The 27,503-nt window shown below is 37.3% G+C and overlaps 1 protein-coding gene across 5 annotated transcripts in view; it reads left to right on the top strand.

Annotated features, from left to right (window-relative positions):
• Positions 1–27,503, top strand: part of LOC133650954 (glucocorticoid receptor-like) — a 216,504-nt gene that overhangs the window by 28,716 nt on the left and 160,285 nt on the right. The gene's annotated exons all lie outside the window — the stretch shown is intronic.

Genomic DNA, 27,503 nt, shown 5'->3' with positions numbered 1-27,503 from the left:
TCATTTTAGCAATAAAGGCTTTGTTTTCTAGATGTCACTCAAAACAAAACAAACGTGCAAATATGTCCTATTTTGCAGTAGGTGTCTCTCAAGAGGATGCAGTGGCTGCCAGTAATCATTTACCTCGTTACCTTTTCCCCCTCTTATGTCTTGCATAAACGCAATGGTATCTCTTTCATGTCAGTCGGCCATGTGAGGGAGTTAGTCACCTTGTTGAATAGAACATCTGTGCGCCACACATTCATCAGATGTGCAAACAACAGCTGGTCTAAACAACAGAATAGACTTGCACAAGGGGAAAGGGGCGTAATTAAGGACCATTAGGTTGATCATTTAAGCGTAAACATGCCATGGCCGACCCCAATTTTTTTTTTGCAATACAGAGTGTAAATATTACCCTAGCTGTGGCGGTGGGGGCATGGTCAATGTGACGCAATTTGCATAATTGTTGATGGTGCATATATATTAGGGCTGTTAAGTGATAATTTTTTTAAATCAAATGATTCACACTCTTGAGTTGGCTCTCAGGGCTGGGTGGGTCTGGCTGGAGTGCAATGTGGGGCTATGCGGGTCCCGCCGCTGGAGAGCCGGCGCTCCATTGCCCAAGCCGCAAGCCACCGGAGCAAGGCTCAAGATACTCGCGTGCGTCTTCAATCGTGGTTAAATAACATAGCCTATATATCTATTCATATACAATATATTGCTTTAATTTGTGTCCACGTAAAATAAATCAACATTTTTAAGGTGTGGCATCCCCTGTATATGTATGTATGTATGTACGTTAGGTCAGGAAAAAACACAAGAGGCTGTATCATCCCTACAAGCCTGTTTCACAGGTTTCCCTGCTCGTCAGGGGGTTTTATAAAAAAATGTTTTTAATATAATTTTATAAAATCCCCTGACGAGCAGGGAAACCTGCGAAACAGGCTTGTAGGGATGATATAGCCTCTGCGTTTTTGGTAACACAGTATGGGGAACATATTCTAAGTAACAAAGACTTAAAGGCCTACTGAAACCCACTACTACCGACCACGCAGTCTGATAGTTTATATATCAATGATGAAATCTTAACATTGCAACACATGTCAATACGGCCGGGTTAACTTATAAAGTGCAATTTTAAATTTCCCGCTAAACTTCCGGTTGAAAATGTCGTTGTATGATGACGTATGCGCGTGACGTCAATCGTTGAAACGGGAAGTATGCAGACACATTGAATCCTATACAAAAATCTGTGTTTTCATCTCAAAATTTCACAGTATTCTGGACATCTGTGTTGGTGAATCTTTTGCAATTTGTTTAATGAACAGTGGAGACTGCAAAGAAGAAAGTTTTAGGTGGGATCGGTGTATTAGCGGCGGACTACAGCAACATAACCAGGAGGACAGAGATGGATAGCAGACGCGTTAGCCGCCGAACTCACCTTAACTTCCTCCGTCTCGCCGACCGCATCTGTGACCGCATCTGTGATCGCATCTGTGATCGGGTGAAGTCCTTCGTCGCACCGTCGATCGCTGGAACGCAGGTGAGCACGGGTGTTGATGAGCAAAAGAGGGCTGGCTGGCGTAGAAGTATAGCTAATGTTTTTAGCATAGCTCTGTGAGGTCCGGTTGCTAAGTTAGCTTCAATGGCGTCTTTAGCAACAGCATTGTTAACTTTCGCCAGGCTGGAAAGCATTAACCGTGTAGTTACAGGTCCATGGTTTAATAGTATTATTGATCTTCTGTCTATCCTTCCAGTCAGGGATTTATTTATTTTGTTTCTATCTGCATTTGAGCCCGATGCTATCACGTTAGCTCAGTAGCTAAAGAGCTTCGCCGATGTATTGTCGTGGAGATAAAAGTCACTGTGAATGTCCATTTCACGTTCTCGACTCTCATTCTCAAGAGGATATAGTATCCGAGGTGGTTTAAAATACAAATCCGTGATCCACAATAGAAAAAGGAGAGAGTGTGGAATCCAATGAGCCAGCTTGTACCTAAGTTACGGTCAGAGCGAAAACATTTTTGTCTTGCACTGCATTCTAGTCCTTCACTCTAACGTTCTTCATCCACAAATCTTTCATCCTCGCTCAAATTTATGGGGTAATCGTCACTTTCTCTGTCCGAATCGCTATAGCTGCATTGAAAACAATAGGAAAATGTGAGGAGCCTCTCAACTGTTGACGTCACGCTACTTCCGGTACAGCCAAGGCTTTTTTTATCAGCGACCAAAAGTTGCAACTTTATCGTCGATGTTCTCTACTAAATCCTTTCAGCAAAAATATGGCAATATCGCGAAATGATCAAGTATGACACATAGAATGGATCTGCTATCCCCGTTTAAATAAAAAAAATTAATTTCAGTAGGCCTTTAATTTAGAGTTATTTGGACACTAGGGGAACATATAAGGGTTCGGGTTAGGGTTACTAATAAGCAATAATTCTGAGGTTATTGAGGGAAAACTCTTAGTTAATGGCTTACAGGTTGTATATGTTTACAGGTTGTATATGTTTTAATGTTGTAAATTTGATGTTTTATGTGTTGTTTACTGTTTTTAATGTAACATTGCTGCTGCCCTCTTGGCCAGGTCTCCCTTGGAAAAGAGATCTTTGATCTAAATAGATTTTACCTGGTTAAATAAAGGCTAAATAAATAAAAAATAATAATAAGGCCATGTAGGCATTAATAAGTACTTAATAACGACCAATTAAGAGCCAATATGTTCCTAATGTGCATGTTAAAAAGCAACTAATTAATGGTGAATATGTTCCCCATACTAAAGTGTTACCTTGTTTTTTCCTGACCTAACGTATATTCTGCTCTACCCCGGTATTGAGCACTGTATAACGGATAAACCACAGAAACCTCGACTATATGTATGTACGGTATGTATATATGTATGCAGTGATGGGTAGTAACAGGCTACATGTGGCTAAGCTGTGTATCTTAACTACATTTTCCAGTAGCTTAGCTACTTTTTTAACAAGTAGCTTTTCCTGTAGCTTGGCTACTTTTAGACCCATGCCATGTAGTGAGGTAGCTTACACCAAAGCTACAAGCTACAAAGAGAGAAAATGTACTGTACCTTGAAGAATGACAACACCATACATAAGTAGAAAATCCATGATGATTGATTGGTGTTCGTATGATGAGTCACAATTGGCTAAGGTTTTTGTATTTTTGGTCCAAAATGGCTCTTTCAACATTTAGGGTTGCCGACCCCTGAGCTAAACAGACCGATTAATTTAGTCATCGATTCGTTGGATCTATGCTATGCGCATGCGCAGAGGCAATTTTTTTTACATTTATTTATTTTTTATTTATTTATTTTTTTCAGTTTTTTTGTTTTAATAAACCTTTATTTGAACAAACAGCTGAAAAACAATAATTAAAAAAAGTATGGTGCCAGTATGCTGTTTTTTTTTCAATAAAATACTGGAAAGGATAGAAATGTAGTTTGTCTCTTTTATCCGATTATTATTTGATTAATCGAAGTAATAATCGACAGATTAATCGATTATCAAATTAATCGTTATTTGCAGCCCTAATATATATATATATATATATATATATATATATATATATATATATATATATATATATATATATATATATGTATATATATATATATATATATATATATATATATATATATATATATATATATATGTATATATATATATATATATATATATGTGTATATATATATATATATATATGTGTATATATATATGTGTATATATATATATATATATATATATATATATATATATATATATATATATATATATATATATATATATATATATATATATATATATATATATATATATATATATATATATATGCTCCGACAACGCAGAATGAAAGGGAAAACATCAAGTTTAGCAATGGCTTCTAGTACTTTGTTTAAGAGGGGTCAGACAAAGAAAAAAACGACAATGCCAATGACTGTGAGTTCTCTGTTAACATTGATCTAAGAAAGGTCAGACAGAAATGAGAGCAACAAGCAACAACAATGATGACTGCTCGTGCTTGGTTTAAAAGTTAGGTTAAGTTGTGTTTAAGAGGGGACAGAAAAGAAGAAAATAGCAAAAAAAAAACAATGACGGCCTGTGCTTGTTTTAATATGGGCCAGGCTAAAACAAAAATGTAATAATGGCAATGGCTTCTAGTGCATTGTTTAGCTTGGTTTGAGAGGGGTCAGCCAAAGAAAAAAGGAAACATAATTTTAATGACTGCCAGTGCCCTGTTTAGCTCGATTTAAGAGAGGCCAGACAGCAATGAGAGCAACAACAGTTTAAGAGGGGTCAGACAAAGAGACAATGAAAGTTTAGTTAGAGAGGGGACCAAAAATGGGAAAAACAGCCAAATGCAATGACTGCTCGTACTTGGTTTATCTTTTTAAGATTGGATGGACAATGACAGAACTAAAGACCAGTTTGGGAAAGTGTTCAGATTTGGTAATTGAAATAAAATGAGTAGTGTTTAGAGTTGTAAAAGTTAAGGTAGAAATACATTGCAAAAACAACCAGCAAAATGCAGAATTTGAGCGAGGACAATGCAGGTGGAACGACTGACTTTATTTAGCAGTGTTTGTGAGACTAATGTCCTCTAAAACCCTCATTGGCCGTTAATGGATCATATGTCTCTGGCGGCCATTGAATCCAAAGGTCAGTGCGGGCGCTTGATTTAAAGGTTAGGTTCGTGTTTTGGCTATGGAGCGCAGACGCAAATAATGACTACCTGCTTTTAGAAACATTTAGCCTGGATCCTTTTTTGGGAGGGGGGGGGGGCTGAATAAAAAAGTTAGGTTTTATTGTTAATAAAATTTATTCATTCAGTTTATTCTAAGATATAACTAAAGAAAACAGCCTCTAAAGTACTTATTAAAATAACACCCATTTTGATGATAATTACCTGTAAAAGGCAGACTGTAACGAGGATTTTTCAGCAAGTTACCGAAATAAAATTAACGGAAAAATTGACAAAATTGACACAATTGTCTTTTTCGGGAAGAAAGGGAAGAAAAGTTACAATGTAAAAAAAATAAAACAAAATGCTATAATTGTATTATTTTTGATTCAATAATTACCACGCTTGAAACAGCATGTGCAATCTATAAAAGAGCATGTACTATGAGTTGGTGCGTGATCTACTAACACAGTCTGTACAATTCACATAGTAGTGCAGACCGCCTTATTCAAATGAGGATTTTTGTGTGTACCATACGGGGCATCACCACCGAGACACTCGTTAGTCATGGCCTGTCACTACTGGCCATGTACTGTCTGGTTCTTGTCCTATTGATTCCTTAGGTTTGTGTTCAGGTCCACGTTTGTGAGTTACTTTCTGTTGTCAGGGCTCCTTGGTTACGTTTGGTTGCTAGGAGCCCTGATTGTACACACCTGCTTCTGATTAGCGATCACGAGACACACCTAACTCTGATCACTAATCAGAGAGCTTTATATGCAAGTGTCATCCGGTTTTCCTCGCTGGTCCTTTGTTGGCTTAATGCAGGGGTGTCCAAACTTTTCGACTTGGGGGCCGCATCAGGCTAAAAAAATGTGGTTGAGGGCCGAAAGCCGACTGCACGTAAAGTAACTATATATATATATATATATATATATATATATATATATATATATATATATATATATATATATATATATATATATATATATTCACACACATACATATACATATGTTCACACACATACATATCTATATATATATATATATATATATATATATATATATATATATATATATATATATATATATATATATATATATATACACTACCGTTCAAAAGTTTGGGGTCACCCAAACAATTTTGTGGAATAGCCTTCATTTCTAAGAACAAGATTAGACTGTCGAGTTTCAGATGAAAGTTCTCTTTTTCTGGCCATTTTGAGCGTTTAATTGACCCCACAAATGTGATGCTCCAGAAACTCAATCTGCTCAAAGGAAGGTCAGTTTTGTAGCTTCTGTAACGAGCTAAACTGTTTTCAGATGTGTGAACATGATTGCACAAGGGTTTTCTAATCATCAATTAGCCTTCTGAGCCAATGAGCAAACACATTGTACCATTAGAACATGAATATGTGTGTGTATACATACATACATACACACACACATTATATTAATTGTAATATAATTGGATATTAAGGGTATGCGAAAGTTTGACTTCTACCTTGTTTACTTCTGTGACAACCTCCTTAAAGTTTTGTAATCAATCAGAATTATCGAGCAGCTAAAATGCAGCAAACATGGATAAGTATGGAGAGTCTTAAGCATTTTCCCATCACGCTTTTTAATTTAAAAAAAAATTATGGTGATAGGACATTTTTTATAATATCCACAAAGTTCAGTGACCATGTCTGTTTACATTTTGTGTTGGTTGGATTTTTTTGCACCATGATTAGGGAAGATTGTTTGCATTTGGTCATATAAATAGATGCTGCACATTCCAAACATAAAAAGTCTTTCACCAGGAAAAACTCATGTTGTCCACTAGATTGTGTCAAAACAGCAGCATTTAAAGTGTTATACTTTTAAAATGAATATAAGATTCCTTATTAAACTATTTTATGGAATAATAAATGAACACCACACTAGAAATGCAAATGATGCATGTGTTCGGAAATGGATGATGGACTTAAACATTTTAGATGAAAGAGACATATCATGGAATGATATTTGGAAAATTGTCAATAAGCCCTTTAGAAGCATTAAAGATAAGCTGACTCAATTTAAGATATTGAATAGATTGTATTTTACATCTTCTCAGCTATTTAAAATTGGCGTAGTAGATAGGAAGTTATGTATGAAGTGTCGGGCAGCTGAGGGAACTCTTGTTCATTTATTGTGGGAATGTCAGAGAATAAAAGAGTTATGGTTGAAAACAACAAAAGAAGCAATCACATTCCTTAATATAAACATCCCAATGACACTGCATACTTGAATTCTTGGGGATCTCCATCAATTTAGTAACGTGTCATCAAAGAGTAAAAATGCTTTTCTTTCAATATGCATAATAACAAAAAGGGTAATATTTAAAAAATGGATAGCTGTTGATAGTCCAACTCATACTGACTGGTACACACAAGCTATGGAGATTATATCAGTAGAAAAAACTGCATTTAGTTTAGATAATAATGAGTCATATATTGGAATATGGGATCCATTATTTAAATTTGTTTCAACTAATAAATGAACCAAAATATGACTTATTGTATCTTTGTGGAAAATGTTGGACGCGGTGTGTTGTCTGGCTTATGGGATGTGATGCAAGTGTAAGCCACTGTGACACTATTGTTCATTTCTATCAATCAATCAATCAATGTTTATTTATATAGCCCTAAATCACAAGTGTCTCAAAGGGCTGCACAAGCCACAACGACATCCTCGGTACAGAGCCCACATACGGGCAAGGAAAACTCACCCCAGTGGGACGTCAATGTGAATGACTATGAGAAACCTTGGAGAGGACCGCATATGTGGGTAACATATGCGGGAGACCGAAAGCAATGGATGTCGAGTGGGTTTGACATAATATTGTGAAAGTCCAACACATCAGCGAAAGTCTATTTTTTTTTAATTTTTTATTAATGTTTTTAAAGGCCTACTGAAATTATTTTTTTTTATTTAAACGGGGATAGCAGATCCATTCTATGTGTCATACTTGATCATTTTGCGATATTGCCATATTTTTTCTGAAAGGATTTAGTATAGAACAACGTCGATAAAGTTGGCAACTTTTGGTCTCTGATAAAAAAAAAACTTCCCCTACCGGAAGTAGCGTGACGTTGTCAGTTGTACACTCCCTCATATTTTCCTATTGTTTTCAATCAATCAATCAATCAATGTTTATTTATATAGCCCTAAATCACAAGTGTCTCAAAGGGCTGTTTTCAACGCAGCTAGAGCTATTCGGACCATTACCCCATTAATTTGAGCGAGGATGAAAGATTTGTGGACGAGGAATGTTGTTAGAGTGACGGACTAGAATGCAGTGAAATACATATTTTTTTTCGCTCTGACCGTAACTTAGGTACAAGCTGGCTCATTGGATTCCACACTCTCTCCTTTTTCTATTGTGGATCACGGATTTGTATTTTAAACCACCTCGGATACTATATCCTCTTGAAAATGAGAGTCGAGAACGCGAAATGGACATTCAGTGCCTTTTATCTCCACGACAATACATCGACGAAGCTCATGCCAATTAGCATGAGCTAACGTGATAGCATATGTCTCAAATGCAGATAGAAACAAAATAAATAAATCCCTGACTAGAAGGATAGACAGAAGATCAACAATACTATTAAACCATGTACATGTAACTACACGGTTAATAGATCTCAGCCTGGCAAAGCTTAACAATGCTGTTGCTAACGACGCTAAGGCTGACTTAGCAACTTAGCCTCACAGAGTTATGACAAAAACATTAGCGCTCCACCTACGCCAGCCAGCCATCATCTGCCCAGCTCATCAACACCCGTGCTCACCTGCGTTCCAGCGATCGACGGCGCGACGAAGGACTTCACCCGATCATCCGTGCGGTGGCCGGTTAACATCGGCTAGCGCGTCTGCTATCCAAGTAAGTAATCATTGTTGTGTTGCTACAGCCAGCCGCTATACACCGACCCACCTACAACGTTCTTTTTTGCAGCCTCCATTGTTCATTAAACAAATTGCAAAAGATTCACCAACACAGATGTCCAGAATACTGTGGAATTATGAAATGAAAACAGAGCTTTTTTGTATTGTAATCAATGGGGAAGGCATACCTCTGTTCCCCGGGCTACGTCACGCGCATACGTCATCCTCCGAAGGCTTTTTCAACCGGAAGTGTGGCGGGAAATTTAAAATTGCACTTTATAAGTTAACCCGGCCGTATTGGCATGTGTTGCAATGTTAAGATTTCATCATTGATATATAAACTATTAGACTGCGTGGTCGGTAGTAGTGGGTTTCAGTAGGCCTTTAATGATAATATCAATGAGGGTTTTTTAATCACTGCTCTGTTTATTGTTGTTCTTAGTGTTGCTGGGACGGGTTTGGTTTTGGAATTGGATTGCATTGTTGAGGTGTTGTTGTGTAGTGTTTTGTTGATTGATTAATACATTCATAATTTTTAAAAAAAATAAAAAAATTTGAAGACGCAGGCGGGCCGTATTTGGCCTGCGGGCCGTACTTTGGACACCCCTGGCTTAATGCGACTGTCTGTGTTGGCTTACACTTCTGAGTTTTTTTCACGCTATCTTAAGAGCTATGTTTTCTGCCTTGAGCGTCACGTGCGTTTATTTTGCCTTGTTGTGATTGATATTAAAACTCATCTTAGTGTATTAGCAAGCTGCACGAAATCCTCCGCATCTTTGGAATCGCAAATACTTCCCAGAATCCCAGTTTACAACAGAATGAAGCAGCCTTCAAGGGATTTCGAGGAGGAGGCACTATTGGAGTGGGACCGGTGACAGCTGGAGGCGTTAGAGACAGAGAGTATTCGTTATTTGCCCGAGGAGGATGTTAGTTGGATTCAGCGACCCTATGGCGAAGCTGTCCGAGTCTACTCCGTTCCGTCCAGCTGCAACGCCAATCTGTCCACTCATGCTCGTCCACACAGGCGAAAACCGTCCTCAGCGGCTTTGACACGGCACCCTAACAGTTCCCTCTAATTTTCCATCTGATTTGCAGGTTGTTTGATTGATTGATTGAAACTTTTACTAGCAGATTGCAAAGGAAGAGAATACATTATATGAAACAGTACAGTTTACACAGTACAGTACATATTCCGTACAATTGACCACTGAATGGTAACACCCGAATACGTTTTTCAACTTGTTTAAGTCGGGGTCCACGTTAATCAATTCATTGTGTGTGAGGTGTGTAATTTGTTGCGAGTTCATGCACTGTGTTGGTTTTGTCACATCACAAGGTGATGTTCATGCACGGTTCATTGATTGATTGATTTTGTGCACCAGTAAAAAAACATAAATTTTTCTTGAATTTGAAAAAAAAAAACATTTTTTTTTTCACTAAAGAAGGGTTCGGGGAATGCGCATATGAAACTGGTGGGGTTCGGTACCTCCAACAAGGTTAAGAACCACTGGTCTAGAATCCGTTCCTTGAAGGGGGGTACTGTCATGGCCTGTCACGACTGGCCATGTACTGTCTTGTTTTGGTTGTTTTGATCCCTTAGGTTTGTGATTTAGTTTCTCTTTACGGGGCTCCTTGGTTGTGTTTGGTCACTAGGAGCCCTGATTGTACACACCTGCTTCTGATCACCAGACCCACCTGCCTCTAGCTTTTTATGCGAGTGTCACTCAGTTTTCCTCGCTGGTTCATTATTGGCTTCATGCGACTGTCTATGTTGGCTTACACTTCTAAGTTTTTTGATGCTATCCCAAGAGCTACGTTTCCTGCCTTGAGCTTCACGTGCGTTTACCAGCGGAACATCTTTTTATTTTGTATTTTGCCTTGTGATTGATATTAAAACTCATCTTACCTGCAAGCTGCCCGAAGTCCCCCGCAACTTTGGAATCGCAAACACTTCCTAACATGCCAGTGTACAACATCATTTGCTGCACATGCATGTTATCTAGGCTGACCATATTCTGAAATCCCAAAAAGAGGACACATATATGCGTGCCAAGGCGGGCAGCACGCCAAGGCCCGGACTAGGTGAAAATTTGCCAATGATACTCGAACTTGCTTCATAAGTAATATATTTATTTAAATAAAGCATTTTTTCTCCTATGTTGACAGTAGTGTTGGCGCTAGGAATTTTCAAAATGGGGTCCCAGGGACCCCATCAAATCATACAAATGGGGTCCCACAGTAAATTTTTGGGGTACCACTTTTTTGTAAGCGTTTTGAAAACAAATGACAAATGTATGCATTATCCTGTTATATCTCACATTCTATGTTGTGTTTTGGAAAAAGGTTGTCATAAACGAGCTCTCGCCCAGCACAGCTGTTTTGTGCTTTGTAGTGTCGATATGGGCTTGTAGATCTTTATTTGCCACAGATATACACGTTCCTGCTTTGCACACAGTGCATTCTGCTTCCCATGTGTCACGGCCAGGACCAAAACACAAATACTTTTTCCCCAAATCATCCGTGAAGTTGCATTTACTTTTCGGCATTTCTTGTTTTCATGTCTGTCTCCACTCACTAGCTCTCTCGCTCGGTGTCTCTGCCCCTCCCTCACCAATGTTTCTGCCCCTCCCTCACCAATGTTTCTGCGTGCGCACCTTCACAGCTTGTTTTGTTTAACCCCTTCTTAACTTAACCCTAGAGTCTAGGGTCGGCAACCTTTATCACTCAAAGAGCCATTTTGACGAGTTTCACAGATGAAAGAAAACAATGGGAGCCTCAAAACTCTTTTGAAATTTAAAGTGAAATAACACTGTATACAAAGCTTTTTTATTGCTTTGTGCTATGTTTAAATCAGGGGTCTCAGACACGCGCCCCGGCCCGCACTTTAATATGACAGTTTAAAGTTAGTGCGGCCCGCGAGATTTACATGAATGGCGTTCAACAGCATCATAGTTGCCAATCCTACCACTTTTCCCGGGAGGCACCCGAAATTAAGGCGTGATGGCACTGCCTTTGGCGCCCTCTACAGCCTGCTTGAACAGCATACCTGCTCGGCCACATGTTAAATGCATCTTCTGCTTGCACACGAATATGACAGCAAAGCTTACTTGGTCAGCAGCCACACAGCTTACACTGACGGTTTCCGTATAAAAAACAACTTTAACACTGTTACGTTACAAATATGCGCCACACTGTGAACCCACACCAAAAAAGAATGACAAATACATTTCTGGAGAACCTCCGCACCGTAACACAACATAAACACAACACAACAAATACCCAGAATCCCATGCAGCCCTAACTCTCCCAGTCTACACGCCCCGCTAGCACCAAACCCCCCCCCCCACACATCACCCACTCTTTAATTGACTGCATGGCTGCCAGCTCCTCCGTAATTTGAAAGTCTGCAGTTATCCCACTTAAGAAGATGAGCAGCTGGGCGGGGTCACGTACATCGCAGCTCTCATCCAAAGCCAGCGACAAACAGTGAAAGTCGGCCGTTCTGTTCTTCAGCTGAAGCTCCAAGTTTCCAGCGATGGTCTCAACCTGCCTCGTTACAGTGCGTCGGGAGAGTGACACATTCTCAAATGTGCCCCTCTTCTCCGGGCATTTCAGCGCAACAGAGTCCAATAAGCACTCCTTAATAAACTCTCTGTCAGAAAACGCCTTACTTTTTCTGGCGATTTTGTGAGAAATGACGGAACTTGTCCTGACAGCTGCATCTCTCGGGGTGTGAAATTTGGCAAAAAGTCCTTGTTGGGTTTGCAGTTTTACCATCAACGCATCAGCCTCCTTTGCGCGCGCTTCATCAAACAGATTCCGGTATTTTTCCTCGTGCTTCGTCGTGTAGTGGCGATTCAAATGATATTCTTTAAACACAGCAACCTGTGCACCACACATTAAGCACACGGCTTTACCTTTAATTTCTGTAAAGAAATATTTGGCAGTCCATGTCTTGTTGAAAACTTGCCATTCGTCATCAATTTTTGTCTTTTTAGCATCTCGTGGGTAACCGTGCATCACTTGTCGCTGTGCACCTTCACTCACAGGTTACACATGGACATACGCCCATAAATAACACTTTTCAAAATAAAAGCAGCACAGTTGTATTGCACGCACGACATAGATGTTTTTTAAAATTATTTTGTAATTTGTGATTGCCGCTGTTCACATTCACTCACAATCGCGCACGAGCATAGTCCACACGGAAGTAATACAAATAACGCTTTTCAAAACAAAAGCAGCACCGTTGTATTGCACACTCAACATAGATACTTTTTTAAATTTATTTTGCTATTTATGATTGGCCTCAAGCGGGCCGGACAGGGACGCACAAAGGGCCGGATAATGCCCAGGTCTGGTATAGAATATACTTTTTTTTTTTTCCCCTTCAATGTTTTCGCATATTGCTTCCTTATTGGCTTTTGATTGGCTCAAAAAGTATGTATCATTGGTTCGTGCGTTACCTGGTTCTTTGGCATAGGTTCTGAGCCGAGGATGTCGTTGTCGCTTGTGCAGCCCTTTGAGACACTTGTGATTAAGGGCTTTGTAAGTAAACTTTGATTGATTGATTTTCCAGGCACAAAAAATGTTGTTTTGAAAAATGCCAGCTAAAGTTCAGACCCATGATCTGCTGATTTTAAATGTGTGTTATCGAGGGGTGTACCTAATGAGCTGTCCGGCGTGTGTGTACATTCATGAGAAAAGCGGACGAGTTGAAACTGGCGTGGTGTTACACAAGCGCACCATGACTTATGCATATAGTACGTGCAGGGCGTCCTGTGTCTTATTGGCCCTCGCCCACATGAAAAACTCACCGTGTTCCATGCGATGTTTTGAGAACAGCGTGGTGGTTTTTCTCGGGCCCTGGGGAGCTCCGGCTCCTCTCCAGCTACGCTTACCTTTTTAATGAGACATCTGCATGCCCACCACATCCTCTCTGCTCCTTCTAATCGAACCACTCGCATGGAGGTCCACCTCTTCTTTTCCTCAATCTTCTTCTGGCTATCCTCGATTCTCCTCTGGCAGACGGAACACTCTGAGCACAAACTGAACGCTCCGCTTCCTCTCTTTACCTCAACGTTCTGCTTCTTCTGCTGCCTTAAAGTTCCTCGGCGCATTCTACAAAAACATAAAACAGGTGAATTGTAACCAGAAGAAGTTGACATGTGTTTGACTCTAATAACAGAAAACTGCCATTCAGGCGGTTTTACTTTTTGAAGCCATCATTGCTCAAAAAATAATAATGCACCAAAATCAATGTTATGAAATATTGACGTATTGAAGGCTCCAATTATTTCACATCATATATCCATCCATCCATTTTCTACTGCTTGTCCCTTGTCGGGGTCGGGGGTGCTCTCTGGGTACACCCTGGACAAGTCACACATCCAATATTCCACTTTAACATATTTTTTAGGGAAAATATTGCACATTTTCTGTGTTTTCCATTAAAAACTGAGTTGTCTGTGACAAAAAGGACATAAAACAAACACAAAACTAATATTAAAAAAAAAATAAAAACTCCTAATCGACGATTGATCTGAAGTTGATCTAGAGATTTATGTGTTGAAAGAATAATGCATGGCTTATTTTTCAACACTTAAATAAGTGTGGCCCTGAGATTTTTTGTGGGATTTTTTTTAAAACACATTGCTCAAAAAAATAAAAAATTAAAATTAAAATCAATATATTTATGAATTATTGACCAACTGAAGGCTCCGAATATTTCACATCAAATGTTCCACTTTCAAAAAAAATTTGGGGAAAATGTTGCATATTTTGTGTTTGCCATAAAAAATAAAAATTTCAATGACAAAAAGGGCATAACACAAACACAAAACTAATATTAAAAAAATAATAAAAACTCATACTCGACGATTGATCTGAAGTTGATCTAGAGATTTATGTGTTGAAAGAATAATGTATGGCTTATTTTTAACACTTAAATAAGTGTGGCCCTGAGATTTTTTTGTGGGATTTTTTTAAAAACACATTGCTCAACAAATTTTTTTTTTTTTAAATCAATATAGTTATGAATTATTGACCAACTGAAGGCTCTGAATATTTCACATCAAATGTTCCACTTTGAAATATTTTTTGTGGAAAATGGTGCATATTTTGTGTGTTTGCCATAAGAAAAACTAAATGTTCAATGACAAAAAGGGCATGAAAATAACACACAAATAAAACATAAAAAAAATCATAAAAACTTGTAATCAACGGATGGATCTGATATTTATCTAGAGATGTATGGGTTGAAAGTAAAACAATTAGAACAATATATAACATGTATTCAGTGTGGTCCTTATGGATCCCTGAGAATTTCAGTGGGATTTAAAAAAAATTAACTGTCTTAAATTAAAATTAATAATCAGACAAAATCAATGTAATGAATTATTGACATATTTAGGCTCCAATTACTTCACATCAAATATTCCACTTTAATGTATTTTTTAGGGAAAATATTGCACATTTTCTGTGTTTTCCATAAAAAACCAAATTTTCAGTGACAAAAAGTGCATAAAACAAACACAAAACTAACATAAAAACCCCCCCAAAAAACTCATAATCGACGATTGATCTGAAGTTGATCTAGAGATTTATGTGTTGAAAGTAAAAATAATAATGTATGGCTTGTTTGTAACACTTACATAAGAATGGCCCTGAGAATTTTGGTGAGATTTTTTTTAAACACATTGCTCAAAAAAAAAAAAAAAAAAATATAGTTATGAATTACTGACCAACTGAAGGCTCTAAATACTTCACATCAAATGTTCCACTTTGAAATATTTTTTGGGGAAAATATTGCATATTTTGTGTGTTTGCCATAAAAAACAAAATATTCAATGACAGAAAGGGCATAAAACAAACACAAATAAAACTTGTAATCTACAGATAGATCTGATCTTTATCTAGAGATTTATGGGTTGAAAGTTAAAAAAATTAAAATAATATATAAAATATATTCAGTGTGGTCCTTATGGATCCCTGAGAATTTCAGTGGGATTTAAAAAAACAAACAACTGTCTTAAATTAATAATGAATGAAAATCAATGTAATACATTATTGACATATTTAGGCCCAAGTTACTTCACATCAAATATTCCCCTCTAATATATTTTTAGGGAAAATATTGCACATTTTCTGTGACTAAAATTGCATAAAACATACACAAAACTAACATTAAAAAAATAATAAAAATTCATAATCGACGATTGATCTGAAGTTGATCTAGAGATTTGTGTGTTAAAAGTAAAAAGAATAATGTATGTCTTATTTTAACACTTATATAAGTGTGGCCCTAAGAATTGGGGTTTGTTTAAACACATTGCTCAAAAAATAAAAAATAAATAAAATCAATGTAGTTATGAATTATTGACCAACTGAAGGCTCCGAACACTTCACATCAAATGTTCCACTTTCAAATATTTTTTGGGAAAAATGTTGCATATTTTGTGTGTTTGCCATAAAAAAACAAAAATGACAAAAAGGGCATAAAACAAACACACAAATAAAACATAACAAATCATAAAAACTTGTAATCTACGGATAGATCTGATCTTGATCTGAACATTTATGGGTTGAAAGTAAAAAAATCAAGATAATTTATGAAATATATTCTGTGTGGTGCTTATGGATCCCTGTGAATTTCAGTGGGATTCAAAAAAATTAACTGTCTTAAATTAAAATGAATCATGAATCAAAACCTATGTAATAAATTATTGACATATTTAGGCTCCAATTACTTCTCATCAAATATTCCACTTTAAAATATTTTTTGGGAAACATTTTCATATGTTGTTTGTTTGCCATGAAAAACTAAGTTTTCTATGACAAAAAGAGCATAAAACAAACACACATAAAAAAATAAAACCTTGTAATTGACGGATAGATTTGAAGTTGATCTAGAGATTTATGGTTTGAAAGTAAAAAAAATAACATTTGGCTTATTTTTAACACTTTTATAAGTGTGGCTCTTTTATTGGGATTTAAAAAACCAAAAATCTAATTGTTATAAATTAATAATTAATCAAAATCTCTTATGAAATATTGACCTATTTAAGGCTCCAATTGCTTCACATTCATTATTTCACTTGACAAAATTGGGGGGAAAATGTTGCATACTTTGAGTTTTTGCCACAAGAAACAGTTTTCTATGACAAAAAGGGTGTAAAACCAACACACAAATAAAACTAAAAAAAAATTACAAAAACTTACAATCGACAGATCTGAAGTTAATCTCAAAATTTATAGGTTAAAAGTAAAAAAATAAAAATAATTTATGAATGATTTTTTAATGCTTTTATTGGTGTGGCCCTTTTGGATCCCTGAGAATTTTATTAGAATTTAAAAAAAACTTTTAAAAAAAACTGTCACTGCTCTAAAATGAATAACAAATCAAAATCAATGTTATGATTTATTGACATATTTAAAACTTCAATTACTTCACATCAAATATTCAATTTTGTTTGCCATAAAAGCAATTTGTTTTATGGCAAAACGTGTATAAAACAAACATCTGAGATCGGTAGGTTGGAGTTCAAATCCCAGCCGAGTCATACCAAAGACTATAAAAATGGGACCCGTTTCCTCCCTGCTTGGCACTCAGCATCAAGGGTTGGAGTTGGGGGTTAAATCACCAAAATGATTCCCGGGCGCGGCGCCGCTGCTGCCCACTGCTCCCCAAGGGGATGGGTCAAATGCAGAGGACAAATTTCACCACATCTAGTGTGTGTGTGACAATCATTGGTACTTTAATCTTTAATCTTTAAAAATAATAAAAATGTGCAATCTATGGATAGATAGATTTATGGGTAAAATTCAAAAATTAATGTATTTTTAAATCTTCTATGAAACCCTGAGAATTTTAGTGGCATTAAAAACAAACAAACAAAAAAACTCACTGTAAACTCACAATAATGAATCAAAATCAATGCTGTTATGAGATATTTACCTATTTAGGGCTCCAATTGCTTCACAGCAATTATTCTACTTCTACAAAAATGTTGCATATTTTGGATTTTTGCCATAAAAACTTAGTTTTGACAAAAAAGGCAAAAAACTGAAGAAATTAACTTTATATCGACAGATAGACCTGAAGTTGATCTACAGGTTTAAGCATTCAATTAGAAAAAATATATAAATAAAATATGACTTATTTGTTTACATTTTTATGACTGAGACCCGTCCATGTCCCCGGGACCAAACTTGAGTGGAGCGAGCCCTGAAGGTTAAAAATAATTGATATGTTAAAATATCAAAATGGACCCATATGCTTTGATTTTTCAGTGTGCAGTCCTTAGTGGAAACAGGTCGGACACCCCTGTCGAAGACTATTCTAATGCACGTCATTTGTCTTTGTAACTCAAACTATGGCACCTGGGCCGTGTCAAATCTAAAGGAAACTTAACATAATGAAGAGAGCCGCAGTTTCAAGAGTCCAAGGGCATCAAAATGTGGATGTTTAGTCAGAAAGTTCCTCCACAGGTTATATTACCTTGAGACATAGTTTACCTAATTGCAAAGTAAACACATCAGCTTTCACACTGCTCTGTGAATAAATGCATCTTAAAACTCATTTGTATACTCTAGCCTTTAAATAGACCCCCCTTTTTTAGATCAGTCGATCTGCCGTTTTCTTTTCTCCTTTGCCCCCTCGCCGGGTTATTCCGGTTCCGGTGACCATGGATGAGGTGCTGGCTGTCCAGAGTTGGGACCCGGGGTGGACCGCTCGCCTGTGCATCGGTTGGGGACGTTTCTGCGCTACTGACCTGTCTCTGCTCGGGATGGTCTCCTGCTGGCCCCACTATGGACTGGACTCTCACTGTTATGTGGATCCACTAGGGACTGTACTTAGAGGGGGGGTTACCCACATATGCGGTCCTCTCCAAGGTTTCTCATAGTCATTCACATCGACGTCCCTTGTGTGGGCTGTGTGCCGAGGACGTCGTTGTGGCTTGTGCAGCCCTTTGAGACTTTTGTGATTTAGGGCTATATAAATAAACATTGATTGATTGATTGATTATTCTGCCCTGGCTACTCGATACCAGCGTGTGCAGATAGTTAACAGTATGAAGAAAAAGCTCTCGTTTTTGTTGAGGATTGATGTAACTTCTTTTGAATTATTTTCCTTTGTTAGTTTTATTTCTTTACACCTCTCCCTTCATTTATGTTTTGTAAGAATGAAAATATAAACATTAAATAGACATATCAAAAGTATAACTTCCATTGCGTATTTTACATGGATAAAATAGAAGGTTTAGTGTTAGTATATTCACACAAACTACAAATGTTTACACTTATAGAAATTACACAACATCCAAACACCAAACATCGTATGTGACTTATCACTATTACGTTGTCGTTCTCTATGGGTCAAATGTAGCACTACATGTATTAAACTGATCGTTACTCTCAGACAAAAAACAACACGACCACGAATACAAATGACACCAAGAAGTCAGCAATTTCTAAACAAAACAAACTAAATATCTTTATGCACAATATTTACTTAGAAATACAGTATTTGACCAAGTTTTGTGATTAAGTTTACACGCTGGGATTTCTATCATCGTTGCTGATCGTCTGAGTCAATGTGTCCGTCTCTTAAAAGGTCCGCCAGCAAACAATGACTTGGGTAGAATATTCATACTTTGTTGTCCACTCGTTGGTAAAAGTCAGATTTTCCCAATTTTAATTTTTTTCCCCAGGGTTGAATGAGTAGTCTTCTTCTACTCACCTCACTGCTGCTTCTCTTTATTACATGTGTACAATTAGAAGATATTATTGCAAAAAAGCCTGCTAAAATGTGAGCTACTGTAGGGATTTATTTTGGTATGTGTTGCAGATTTACAGTAAACCCTTGTTTAATGCTATTATTTGATTTTGGAACTGACCGTGGTTCATTCATTTCTGCAAAGTATAACGTATTCATAAATCAACTTAAGTGTGTTTTCAGCTAAGGGCTGCGTGTCAGCTAATTGTTATGCTAATTCTTATGCCTTAAAAGCTTTAAAGGGGAACTGCACAAGAGAGACTAGCACACAGATGGTTTTATTTTTTATGCATTCTATCTCGTAAATAAATGCGAGCAAAAGTCAGCTAACAATGGAGGTAATGGGATTTGCTCTATTGCGCCTAAAAAGCGCTCTAAAACACAACTAAAAACCTCCAACGTTCTATATACACACTGTAAGTATATATGTAATGTAGTAACAGGCACATTCATAATAACGTAATATTTACATATTTTGCTCATTTTAAGCATACGACGGCGTATTAATTTCACAGACGCATCACAACGTTCACTATTTCCTTCAACAACAACTACCAACCATGAGAGGCAACGAAGATTACTTAGGAACAAATGATAATCCGGAACCTTGTATTTTGGAGCCTGAATATAAGGAGGATGAGCTACGAGTTTCAGAAGCTGAGTGATAAGCAGATCCGTCAAGTAGCAGTATTGCTAGGTGCTAAACAAGAAATACAAACTACAAACATCATAAAATAATAACTTACTGTACAATGTCTGCTCTCACTGGAATGCCGACTCGTGGGATGTTTATATATTCCTGACGAAAAATCAATCATAATCCTCACGCAGGTGAAAACAAAAACAAAAGTGACATAAACGAGCGTCTTTTTGTGTCTTTCTCGCCATTTCAGTTTCTAAGTAGAATGTCAAAGTTGACCAACTTCTGGGTTTATGACCACAATCAAACACACCACCACAAACAAGTTAGAGGCATGATTTATAATCTATAATTAATTTTCGTATTTCATTTATTTAATTGGGATAGTGCACATTAATCAACACTTGAATAAACAGTGTAAATGCGCCAAACTTAGCATAAATGCTCATTTTCAGCCGTAATTCCAAGGCAGGTTTCTAAAATAACACAGTGAGAGACATACGACTTTAAAACCACGATGACAGAAACAAAAAACAAATAAATGAGACATCATAAAACAGACAAGCCAAGCAGTTGCAATACACAATTACAAGACAATAGACCAGGACAGACAATTCGCTCATAACTTTCAGCAGCTCAGAGGCGATGCAGCAGCTCACCGGCTCAGTCTGTCAGTAGGTGCATAAGCTAGTTAGCTCTCTGTGATCATGGCGCCACTAAAAGTATTTCCTTAATGTTTTTCCGCTTATAATAACAATACCGCTTATACTTGGTTAATATTCGGTTCATGGGATGTAAATAGTATTGTTGCCGTTTTTTGGATGTTTAATACAGGGCTTTATGGGCGCAATAGAGTTCTCCCATTAGCTGCATTGTTAGCCACCTCGTACTTGCTGTATTTTACGATTTAAAATTATTAATAAAAACACAGTTTTTGTCTTACATAGGCCTTGTGAATGATAGGCAAAATTCCAAGCAAAAACTTAAGTTACAAGCAATTGGCGTAGCAAATAACTAGACAGCAAACATTTATCCATGGAAATATTGAAAAGCAGCTGGAAGGAGATACTGTAGAAGTCCACCGTCCATTGTTATTAAATTACTTTATTACACTACCTGTAACAGTAGTTACAGTAGTAGTGTTTTCTTGCCCTGATGTGGGATCTGAGCCGAGGATGTCGTTGTGTCTTGCGCAGCCCTTTGAGACACTTGTGATTAAGGGCTATATATAAGTCAACTTTGATTGATTGATTTTAACAACACCACATTTATCAGTATGTCAAAATAGCAGCATAAGCTAGTTAGCTCTCGGTGATCACGACACCGCTAAAAATTATTTGTCTGTGTTAGCACTCATAATAAAATGATTGTGAATACTTGGTTAGTATTCAGGTCACGAGATGTAAATGGAGTATTGTTGGCGGTTTTTGGATGTTTTTTTGAGGGCTTTATGTGCGCAATAGGGTACTCCCATTAGCTGCTTTGTTAGCCACCTCGTACTTGCTGTATTTTACGAAATAGAATGCGTTTAAAAAAGAAAAAAGGTGTGTTCCTGTCTTACATAGATAGGGATTGTGAATGAAAAAGCAAAAACTTGCAAGCAAAAATTTGAGTTACAAGCAAATGGCACAGCGAATAGGTAAACGGCGAACATTTATCCATGAAAATATTGTAAAGCAGCTGGAAGGAGATACTGTAGAAGTCCACTGTCCATTGTTATTAAATTACTTTATTACACTACCGGTAACAGTTAGAGATGCTACCTCAGTAGAAGCAATTGCGGTCCCATTGCATTGACTGTTTTCTTCATTTTTTAAATTTTTTTTCCCATTTATTTATTTATTTCAGGCAATGACAAAGACGTACAAGTTGACAAAACATAATAATATAAATTAATATAGTGCATTATTGTCCAGTTTTGCCTGAAAGGGAGTGGGAAGAAGATAACTTATTTAATCCCATCCCCAGTTCTCCATTCAGTGATTATTCACATGAGTTTCACTCTCACTTTGTTCAAGGATTATAATACAGATGTTGTATCATAGTGGCATTACCACAGGTAACAATAATTATAACACTGTAACAATCATTTGTACCAACAATGTAGGAATAATGAATATACCAACAATGGTAATAGACATCATAGCAATAATGGTAATAGACAACATAGCAATAATGGTAAGGAAACATTGAGCACATGTTAACACTTTGAGACAGAGTATAGCAGCAGGTCAAATTAAAGACCCTCATCTCTATATTTGAACCAGACCCCATGTTTGAATAATAGTTTAAATCGATTAATAGTTTGGCATTGCTTGTGTTGTAAGTCCAGTTTGTTCCATAGTTTTACTCCGCATACAGACACACAAAAACGTTTACGAGTGGTTTGAGCTCTCGGCAATAAGAAATATCCAAAGCCTCTCAAGTTATGAGCTTGCACTCGTCTTATAAAAAAACGTTGTAGATTAGGTGGCAATAATTTGTTAAAAGCTTTATATAAGATTATTAATGTATTATATTTAACAAGGTCATCAAATTTGAGCAACTTTGATTGCATAAACAGATTATGAGTACGTTCTAAATAACCAACGTTGTGAATGATCCGCACTGCTCTTTTCTGTAATATGATCAGAGGATGAATTGTGTTGTGGTAAGTATTCCCCCATACTTCAACACAGTATGTAAGGTATGGCAGTACCAAGGTGCAGTATAGAGTACGGAGTGCATTTTCATTGAGGTATAGTTTTGCTTTGTTTATAATTGAGAGGCTTTTGGAGATTTTTGTTTTAATGTGTCTGACATGAGGTTTCCATGATAGTTTACTATCAATTATTACTCCCAAAAATGTATTCTCATTTACGATTTCAATTTGGGTACCATCAATACTTATTTTCTGTTCAGACGTTATGTTGCGATTTCCAAACATTACTATCTTAGTTTTATTTATATTCAAAGATAATTTATTTGTGTCCATCCATTTTTTTTACTATGTTTAGTTCTGTGTTTACTGTATTTATGATCTCATTATAGTCATCACTACTGTAGAATAAATTTGTGTCGTCTGCAAAAAGTATAAATTTCAGTATCTTGGATGTATTAAACATATCATTAATATATACATTAAACAGTTTTGGCCCCAACACGGACCCTTGGGGGACACCACAAGCAATGCCAAGAGTATCAGATAAAAATGTACCCATTTTAACAAACTGTACCCTCCCTGTCAAATAACTTTTTAACCAGTCACCAGCCAGCCCCCTAATTCCATATCTTCCCATTTTATCTAGTAGAATTGAATGATTAATGGTATCAAAGGCTTTCTTTAGGTCAATAAAAATACCAACTGCATATCTTTTATGCTCCAGTGCATTAGTAATTTCCTCAATAGCTTCAGTTATTGCCATTGAAGTTGTTCTTTTGGACCTAAAGCCATACTGACCGTCATTGATTATATGATGCTTCTCAAGAAAGGATTCAAGTCGAGAGTTAAATAGTTTCTCTAAGATTTTTGAGAACTGAGGCAAAAGAGAGATTGGTCTGTAATTGGTGAAAGCGTGTTTGCTGTCACTTTTGAAGAGCGGAGTTACTTTAGCGATTTTCATTTGACTTGGAAAGCAGCCAGTCTGGAATGATAAATTACATATATAAGTTAATGGTTTTACAATTTTCAGGATAACCTTTTGAACCAATATCATGTTGATATCATGGCAGTCAGTGGAGCACATACTTTTACACTTCCACACAATGTTTGTCACTTCCTTTTCATTTGTAGCTGAGAGGAAGAATGACGAAGAATTCTGTTCAATAGTTGATTTTGTAACTCCATTGTCTGGGATATCAACAGCCAATTTAGGACCAACATTTACAAAAAAAACTATTGAACTTGTTTACTACATTACTCATATTATAATCTTCACCGTTTTCATCAATAAAGTAATCAGGATATGTCAACTTGGAATATCCTTGTTTTATTAGACTATTCAAAACATCCTAAGTTCCTTTTATATTATTTTTGTTTTCATATAGTTTTTTTTTGATAATATAACGGTTTGCTTGTTCTTATAATATCAGTTAATTTATTTTTGTACTTCTTGTATCGTTGTTCGACTTCTTTTGTTTTTATTTTGATGAAAAGTTTGTAGAGATTGTTTTTCTTTTTACAGGCATTAATTATCCCTTTTGTGATTTTAGGGCTATTTTTATTTTTTCCTTTTATAAAATATTCTTTTACGGGGCAATGTTTATTATGCAGGGAAGTAAAGATGTCCAAAAAATTACAATAAGCACTGTCCACATTAGGTTCTCTGTATACTGAAGTCCAATCCTGAACTGCTAAACTATTGTTTAGGGCACAGATTGTTTCCTCAGTCGTTATTCGTTTAGAGATTTTTGCCATAGTGTCTTTGGTTTTCTTGAGATGACAGTCATATAAACTAAAAACAGGTAAATGGTCAGTGATATCACATATAAATAGGCCACTGGTGACTTGATTTCCCATAATGTTTGTAAAAATGTTGTCAATGATTGTGGCACTATGTGTTGTTATTCTGCTTGGTTTGGTTATGGTTGGATATAGAGACAGGCTGTACATTGTGTCAATGAAGTCATCAACATGTTTTTGCTTGGTTGAGTTTAACAAATCAATGTTAAAATCACCACAGATAAATATGTTTTTTTGGTTCACAGAGGAAAATAGTTTACCCATCCACTCATTGAAAGTTTCTATGCTTGAACCAGGTGCCCGGTATACACAGCTCATGAAGATATTTGTCTTTTTGTCATTTAGGATTTCCACTGTTAAACATTCAAATAATCCATCGACTGCTATGGTCATGTTTGTTAAAACTTTAAATGTAACAGATTTATGAATGTACAATGCGACCCCTCCTCCTATTTTATTTATTCTGTTTATGTATGTTAATTCATAGTCATTCAGACTAAAATCAATACCTTTATCACTGTTGAACCAGGTTTCAGTGATTGCAATAATGGTAAATGGATGACTAAATTCTTTCAAGTAATCCTTGATAGCCTCAAAGTTAGTGTACATGCTTCGACTATTGAAATGTATTATTGATAGACTATCTTCTGATTTTACACTGTTTTCATATTGTTCGCGGGTAAAATAATTACAGTTTTTAACAATCGCAGAGAAAAAATTATTATCAGGGTCTATGTCCATATCAGTCTCTGTTGTGGTGTGCTCTTGATACTCACACATGTCCAGTTCTTTTTGTTGATGTTGGAGGATCTTCTGTAACATGTCCATATTAATACTTGGTGTGGTTTGTGTTCTTGGTGTGGGTAGCATTGAGATGATGTAAAAGTCACAAAGCTACATTGATACTGCATCAATGTCAATACTTATCAAGATCTTCTATTTTCCTTATCACCAAGACTTTTGCTTCCTCCGGCGTCCCGTTTAGTTTGATGAAGATCTTACAGTTCGTTACCCAGGTTTGTTGAACCTTGCTTTGCCTTTTAAGTTGTCGTGCGACCCTTGCGATGTCAGCATTTTTCTTGGTCAAGTGTTCATTGATGAAAACATCTGTTCCTTTGAGTTTGCGTCCTTGCCTTAATCGTGCGATCTTCTTCTTTCTGTTTGCGAATCTCATGATGACAGCGGGTGGTCTCTGGTTCCTCATGGGCAGTGGGTGACAAGCCTCGATGTGATCCAGGTCCATCTCTATCCCCCTGCTTTGGAGATAGGAGGCCACCTGCTGCTCCACCGACTGTGCCTCCTGCACGCTGGGCTCCCCCGCTGTCCGCTGCCACCGCACGCGCGTAATTGCGTGGCTTGATCTTGATCCCGGTGATGACCACATCATTCATGTGGGAATATTGCTCCAGCTCGTCCACTCGCTGCTCCAGGTCCACAATGCGCCGGTCTTTTTCCACGTTCTGGAGGCGTAGTTGTTTCACCTCCTCCAGTAGACCCAAAAGCTGCTCCTGGTGCTCCCTCACCGCAGTCACATCGCCGCACGGGGAAAGGAGTGTGAGCCTCATCTCCTCGAACTCCTCCGATGTGGGGCTTTTCTTCGGTGCAGGCATCACGGTCTATCTGCCGACGCATCCAGCAACAGAAGGAAAAAAAATCCACCTCCGTATCTCAGGCCGGTAATGCTAGCCGGCTCCGGTGTGCTAGCTCGCAGCACCGATCGACGCAAGCTACAAAGTGTCACGGCACAGTGACACAGCGAAGCCAAAAAAAGCACAAAAAAGTACAAAAAGTTGTACTAGCTTTGCACAAGGCGATTGCCAAACTCAACAGTCCCACTTCTAAAACAGCCAAACGCGCGCAAACTCCAAACCGGAAGTGACGTGAAAGATTGATTGATTCTTGCCCTGATGTGGAATCTGAGCCGATGATGTCATTGTGTCTTGTGCAGCCCTTTGAGACACTTGTGATTAAGGGCTACATAAGTCAACTTTGATTGATTGATTTTAACAGCACATTTATCAGTATATCAAAATAGCAGCATAAGCTAGTTAGCTCTCTGTGATCACGACACGGCTAAAAATTATTTGTCTGTGTTAGTATTTATAATAAAATGATTGTGAATATTTGGTTAGTATTCAGGTCACGAGATGTAAATGGAGTGTTGTTGGCGGTTTTTGGGTGTTTTTTTGAGGGCTTTATGGGCGCAATAGGGTACTCCCATTAGCTGCTTTGTTAGCCACCTCGTACTTGCTCTATTTTACGAATTAGAATGCATTAAAAAAAAGAAAAAAGGTGTGTTCTTGTCTTACATAGGGATTGCGAATGATGGGCAAAATTCCAAGCAAAAACTTGCAAGCAAAAATTTGAGTTACAAGCAATTGGCGTAGCGAATAGCTCAATGGCGAACATTTATCCATGAAAATATTGAAAAGCAGCTGGAAGTAGATTCTGTAGAAGTCCACGGTGAATGCTGTACATTGTTATTAAACTACTCATTTACTCTAGTTGTTTGTAGCACATCCTACACACACATAAACACACACTTTGAGAAGGACTGCCCCAGCGTGTGTAAAGCGCTCTTTTGTAAACGTCATATTTTTTGGCCCGAGGTAAACTCATGTGTTGCCATTTCAAATTGAAGCAGGCACAGACAGACGATTTTAATCAGCTAACTTCACGCTACATTTCTGGCCTTTTTTTTTTAAAAAAAATTCTCCCTGAGAGCGAAATTGATTTTTGACAGTTTATTACTTGCTTTCGGTGGCTCGTAGGAGGGGTCCGCGTCGGATTCCACAGTGAAGGAAAAAGACGCGTTTTGACAGATTCCTCAGCAGCGAGGCTAAAAGGGGCGTTCACCGACAAGTGTCAAACTCCACGCACGCGTCAAGCTAACCCCGCTGCGCTGACGCTCACCGGAAACCGCCGGAACGAAATAAAAGCGAAGTCCATGGATTTCGAACTCTCAGGCGTTTTGCAACTTGTGCCGTGCGTTTTGAATAAACACCAAGGAAAACGGCTTCATTTTTTTCATGTAAAGGCGAGTAAGTAAGGCGCGT

Source organism: Entelurus aequoreus, linkage group LG05, assembly GCF_033978785.1.
Source record: "Entelurus aequoreus isolate RoL-2023_Sb linkage group LG05, RoL_Eaeq_v1.1, whole genome shotgun sequence".
Lineage (NCBI taxonomy): Eukaryota > Metazoa > Chordata > Actinopteri > Syngnathiformes > Syngnathidae > Entelurus > Entelurus aequoreus.
The sequence above is the reverse complement of the archived record's forward strand: the minus strand, read 5'-3'. Positions and strand labels throughout refer to the sequence as shown.